This window comes from Juglans regia, chromosome 1, assembly GCF_001411555.2.
Source record: "Juglans regia cultivar Chandler chromosome 1, Walnut 2.0, whole genome shotgun sequence".
In the NCBI taxonomy this organism is placed as follows: Eukaryota; Viridiplantae; Streptophyta; class Magnoliopsida; order Fagales; family Juglandaceae; genus Juglans; species Juglans regia.
Window position 1 is genome coordinate 15315489 of NC_049901.1, and position 6000 is coordinate 15321488.

The following is a 6000-nucleotide window of genomic DNA, read 5'->3' on the forward strand; positions in this document are numbered from 1 at the left end:
TGTAAGCCTCTCAATGACTACCCTTACGTATACTGGCGAGTTTTGACACATCACATTGGTGACGGGGGCGTCCGAGAAATTATATTTCCAATCGTGAATATATAAATATTATATAATTATTTAAAAAATAAATAAATAAATAAAAAATATATAAAAATTAATTAATTTTTTAATAATAAATCATATTTTTTTTAAAATAATTATATAATATTTACGTACTCTACTACTATATATAATATTACTTTTTATTTATTATTATATATTTGTGGAGGGAGGGTCCATTCTAGGAATACGTGTTCGCGTAGATAGAGTCTAATAACATCAACAATTCCCATCCACAAACTCAACCGATTCAAGAGAAATGAGAGTGCCTGCGTTTGGTCCTTCAATTCCGTTTAGATTTATTTTTTAATATTTAAATACTCAATTCTTAAATTATTAAATTCATTTTAATTTAAAATCTCTTTACACGTGAGACCTATAATATTTTTTCAACTCAACACATTCTTACATGTGAGACCCATAACCTATTTCAACTTTCCATAAATATATCTAAACGCACCTTAACATCCAAACACATCTAAACTCATCTTAGTTGGACCTCATATAACTCATTTTACCATCTCAACTCACTGTTATTCATAGAGAACTTAACTCAGCTCAATATCTAAATGCAGCCTATGAAGAGTAGGGTTGGGCGACCGGCTCCCGCAATCCGACTTTTTATATCTAATACGTCCATCCTTTTAGAGTATAGGCGGACAATCTACCCGACTTGAGTGCTAGTGTGGGAAGATTTCTCACTAAAAAAAAAGGGTTGGTAGTCACCCACCCACTTGTATATTTAAAAAAAAAAAGTAATACAACCATAAAGTGATTAAATAAAAATATTCTCAGACTTTATTTGATCTGTCATGTCTATTTTATAATAAAAATAACTTTACAATCTGACGAACAATATCAAACAACATCAATTTGTAATATTATTTTTATGTAATCCCTTTGTACTAGAATATTTTTCTAAAAAAAAACTCTTAAATAAAAATTTACTCATTTCTCTTGTTCCTTTAGCCGTCCCTTCTTCTACTCTCTCCCAAGTCCCTTCCTATCTTCTTCTATTCTCTCTCATCTTCTCTTATCCTCCTCCTCCTCCTCCTCCTCCTCTCAGTCCAGCTTATTTTTCTATTGTCATGGATCACGAAGCCCATGACTTGGCTATGGGTCTATAACGGTAAGACCATGGCTTGGCTGTGGGTCTTTAAGACTCAAGACCGTGATCGTTACCGCGAATCTAAGTTAAGGATCCACGACAACAACCAGGGGTCTATGAATTTTAAAACCCACAACTGCATGTGTGGGTCTATGGTGGTATACGAGCACAAATTTGAAGATCTATGAGATTTTTCTTACATATATATGATTTTGTTAGATTTTTTTTGTGTGAAAAATGTGTTGTCAGACGGGGTGGCTGGATGATGGTGGTATTAATCTGCCTGCCTGGCAAGCAAATGTGTAAGCAGGGATGAGGTACGGGTGGGTGGCACCCTAGAGAGAGAGAGAGAGAGAGAGAAATGTGAGATGATAAATATAGAGTATGTGTATAAACATGTAGACAATGATGCAACTAGAAATGCAATCACGTGAAGGAGTTATGGATGGTGGTGAGCAAAGGAGCAGGCCGGTGTGGACGGTAGAAGAACCAAAGATATGAAAGAGAGTAAAGAAAAAATATCGGGATTTTGAAGACCTTATAATGCATATCAAAATTACATACTTTTTAATTTGTTTAATTATAAATAGTTTTAGGATATACAAGTTCCGCCTATTAAAAACGAAAAATAGTGAAATTTATTATTAAAAATTGAGTTTTTTTGTGTGTATCTCAAATTTGTGATATATAAAAAATGTTATTAATTGTAGGATGAAAAGTGTATGCATATGTGTGTGTATTTCAGTGTGAGAGTGTGTATGACGTGGCAGGGCGATTTTATTTTGCTTTGCTAGGGTTAGTGCGTCTTAGTGTGGGTGATAGGGGTCGGCCTATGGCCGCTCTATCTTGCCCTTCGATGGCCCCTACTGCTGGCGAGATTAGGGTGAGTTCTGGGAAGGAGTTACTGGAGAAGGGGGCAGGTTTTTTGCTAGGGGTAGGAGAAGAGAAGGAAGCATCAATGATTGGAAGGGGGGAGATCGGCGTTCGTTTGCTCAAGCACTTGAAAGGCCGTTGCTGTCTGTGAAATTCAAGTTGCCTCTGTGGAAACCTGAATTGATTAATGGCAAACGGGGTTTCGTGTTCTCGAAGGTTGAGATGGATAGGGCGTGGAAGATTTAAAGTTTGCGCTGGTGCTGAAATTTCTATCGTCAAGGTCATCTATTGATGTTCTAAGGTTACAGATCATTAAGACCTGGGATTTTAGAGTTCCGATAATTAGTTTTATGGATGACTTTCATGTGCTTTTGCATCTGGCAAATGAGAAAGATTATCTTCGTGGGTGGGCGCGCGAAGGAAGAATTATTGAAGGTTGTCAATTTCATCTTTTTAACTGGTCTGTGGATTTTGACGTTCATAAGGAGCCTTCTATTTCTCTCAATGGATTTTTCTGCCAGGGTTGACGTTACACCTTTATAGATTGGATTGTTTGCAAATTCTTGCTTCTCGGTTTGAAAGGTTTCTTGGTACGGATAATGCAACCTTATATAGAACAAGAGCGATGGGGGCAACATTATGTGTGGAAGTTGATTTACAAGATGAGCCGATTGGTGGTTTCCCTTTGATTATAGGTCTAAAAAATCAGCTTTGGCAAGAAATAGTGTATGAGAAAAGAGGTGTTTATTATATTAAATATTTTCGACAGAGTCATACTTTGGTGGTATGTAGGTTTGGTGAGAGAGTTAAATATAAGCCTGCTAGGAAGGAGGGGGTGAAGGTGCCTAGGAATGAGGGAGAAGATAAAATTTGGAAGGAGATTGGTCATAAGAATAAGCAACACATGAAGTCTCACCCTGCAGTGTCAGGGGAGAATGTTATTAGACCTGCAAATTTGAGTGTTGGGGACTAGGAAAATGTTGAGGGGATATCTGTGAATCTGATTATCTTGCAGCCGAATGATGGAGCTGCTGATAAGGTTTCAGATGTGGTGGTTCATTCAAGGGATCATGTTAAGGAGGGGGAAATTATTAAGGTGGGGGTTTCGGTTGAGAACAAAAAAGTTGAAGAGAGTAGTCTTGCTCTTATACCTGTAGGAGAAGTGTTGAAAGGAGTGGAGAGAGAGATAGTTGTGGAGGAAGAGAGTGATCATACTGGGCGGACCGGTGGAGATGTTGAGTGTTTTAATACTTTTTCTATTCTGTCAAAATGTGAGAATGAAGTTGCTCTTGATGCTCAGAAGGATTATGGCTCCGATCCTGGTTTTATTTTGGGGGATCAATCCTCTAAAGAACTTTGGTGAGGAAGTCTCGTCGGGTGAAAGCCCAACTTCAAAATTTGAATTTATGATGGACAAAATAGTAGTGTGGAATGTGAGGGGTTTGGGTACATCGAAAACAATGATAAGAAAACTGGTTTGGAAGCATGATATTTCAATATTAATGATCTCGGAACCTTTTCGAGAGATGTAGAAACTGGAGAGGTGGGCTATTAGTTTACAGTTTCCAAATTTTGCTTCTAATTTGGAGGTGGGCGGGAAAATATGGGTGTGTTGGAAAGATGAAATTGAGATGGATGTTGTAGGTATAAATAATCAATCATTGAAGGGTTTCTTTTAGGCAAGTGGTGGAAATTTGTTAGCAACGTATGTATGTGCTAAATGCACTCAAATTAAGCGTCGGGAACTTTGGTCTCATTTGTGTGGAGTGTCTTATGTGGAAGTAGCATGGGTGGTGTTGGGGGACTTTAACATTATTAGAAGCAATGAGGAAAGGGTGGGTGGTAGGCTAAGGCCCGTTTCGGCTATGGATGATTTTAATGCCTGAATCAATAGGTGTGGTTTATTGGATTTAAGGTTAGAAGGAAGATAAATATCATGGTGCAATGGACAACAAGGTATGGCTAGAAACTAGGCAAAGCTTGATAGAACGTTGGTTAATAATGACTTTATGTCTAAATTCAGTGAAGCAAATGCCAGATTGTTAAGTAGAAGAACATCGGATCACTCGCCTACTTTGTTGCAAATGACTTCGGGGTCTGAGAGGTATGGCCCGACTTTTTTTTTATTTTAGAACATGTGGGTCTTTCACGAAAATTTTTTAGAAGCAGTGGAAGTTTCTTGGAAGGAACCTATTGATTGTAGCTCGGGACTATTGAAATTAGCCATTAAGTTAAAAAGGCTAAAAATGAAGCTGTGTGTATAGAATAAAGAGGTATTTGACTGTGTTGGTGGAGTGATAAGGGAGTTGGAAGAGAGAGTTGAACATCTTGACTCTGAGTTGCAGGTTTCTTACTCTGAGGAAATCGAGGAGGAGCTTTTGGTCACTAAGGCTGAGTTGGATATTTGGATTAAAAGGGAAGATACGAGATTGTCTCAACAAGCAAAAAAATCATGGTTGGTGGAGGGGGATCAAACCTCAAAACTTTTTCACAATGTCATTGCACAGAGGAGAAGGAATTCGAGTGTAAAATCTATGAGATTGCCAGATGGGACGTTGTTAGAGTCGATGGAAATGGTTCATGATGAGGTCATGAGATACTTTACAGAGTTTCTTGCTCAGGAGGATTCAGTGGAATTGCCTAATCTGAGTCATTTGTTTGACCATGTTATTTTAGAAAGTGATGCTTTAAGCCTGTGAGAGGAGCCTTTGGAGAAAGAAGTCTTTGAGGCTTTGTCATCTATAACAGCTGATGGCAGCTCGGGGCTGAATGAATTTGGTTCTACATTTTATTTGGCTTGCTAGCATATTATTAAAGAGGATGTGATGGAGGATGTGAATGAGTTTTATAAGGGTGAGATCTTTCTTAGATTTTACTCTTCTTCGTTCATTGTCTTTATTCCTAAGATTAAAAATCCACAAATTATAACAAGTTTCAGCCGAAAAGTCTTTGTGATGTGATTTACAAAGTTTTCTCGAAGATTTTGGTTATTGGAAAAATTATTTCGCAAGAGCAAGAAACATTTGTGAAGGGTAGGAATATTTTTGAGAATGTCACTTACGTAGGAGATGATGTAGTTGTTGCATCAGAAGGTGAGAGGTAGAAATATTATGTTGAAGATAGAAATGAGTAAGGCGTACGATCGAGTCGATTGGAGGTTTTTGGAGCATGTTCTTCGATCACATGGCTTTCCTTTTTTTTTTTTTTTTGCAAGTTAATTCATAACTGTGTATCAACCCCATGGTTTTCTATAAGAGATAATTACACTTTGCTCCCTCGAACTTTTACTCAATTCACAATGTGTCTCCGAAACTAATAATTGCATCAAAGTGAACTTTCGAACTTTCAAAATTTTTCAATCCCCACTTCCGTCTACCAAGAGCGTTAAATCTAACGAAAATTCACTGCACATGCTGCTCATGTACACAACACTCACTGCAAAAATGTAATTTCATTTAATTTATTATCATTGACCATATAAAATATAAAATAATATATGCTATCAATTAATAATAAATTATAAATCATTAAATATTTTTTATATTAATTTATATATGGTTAATGAATATCAAATAATTTCATTGTGTACATAGATTATTCATATTTGCTTGTAACTTAGGTATAAAATAATTTTATATATGGTTAATGATTAATGATTAATGATTTATTATTAATTAATAGCATATATTATTTTATATTTTATATGGTCAATGATAATAAATTAGATGAAAATTACATTTTTACAATGAATTTACGTTAGATTTGACACTGATGGTAGATGGAAGGAAGAGATTGGGAAGTTTTGAAAGTTCAAAAGTCCACTTTGATGCAATTATTAGTTTTAGAGACATATTGTGAATTGAGCGAAAGTTCGAGGAGGTAAAGTATAATTAACCCTTTCTATAATGATGCATGGT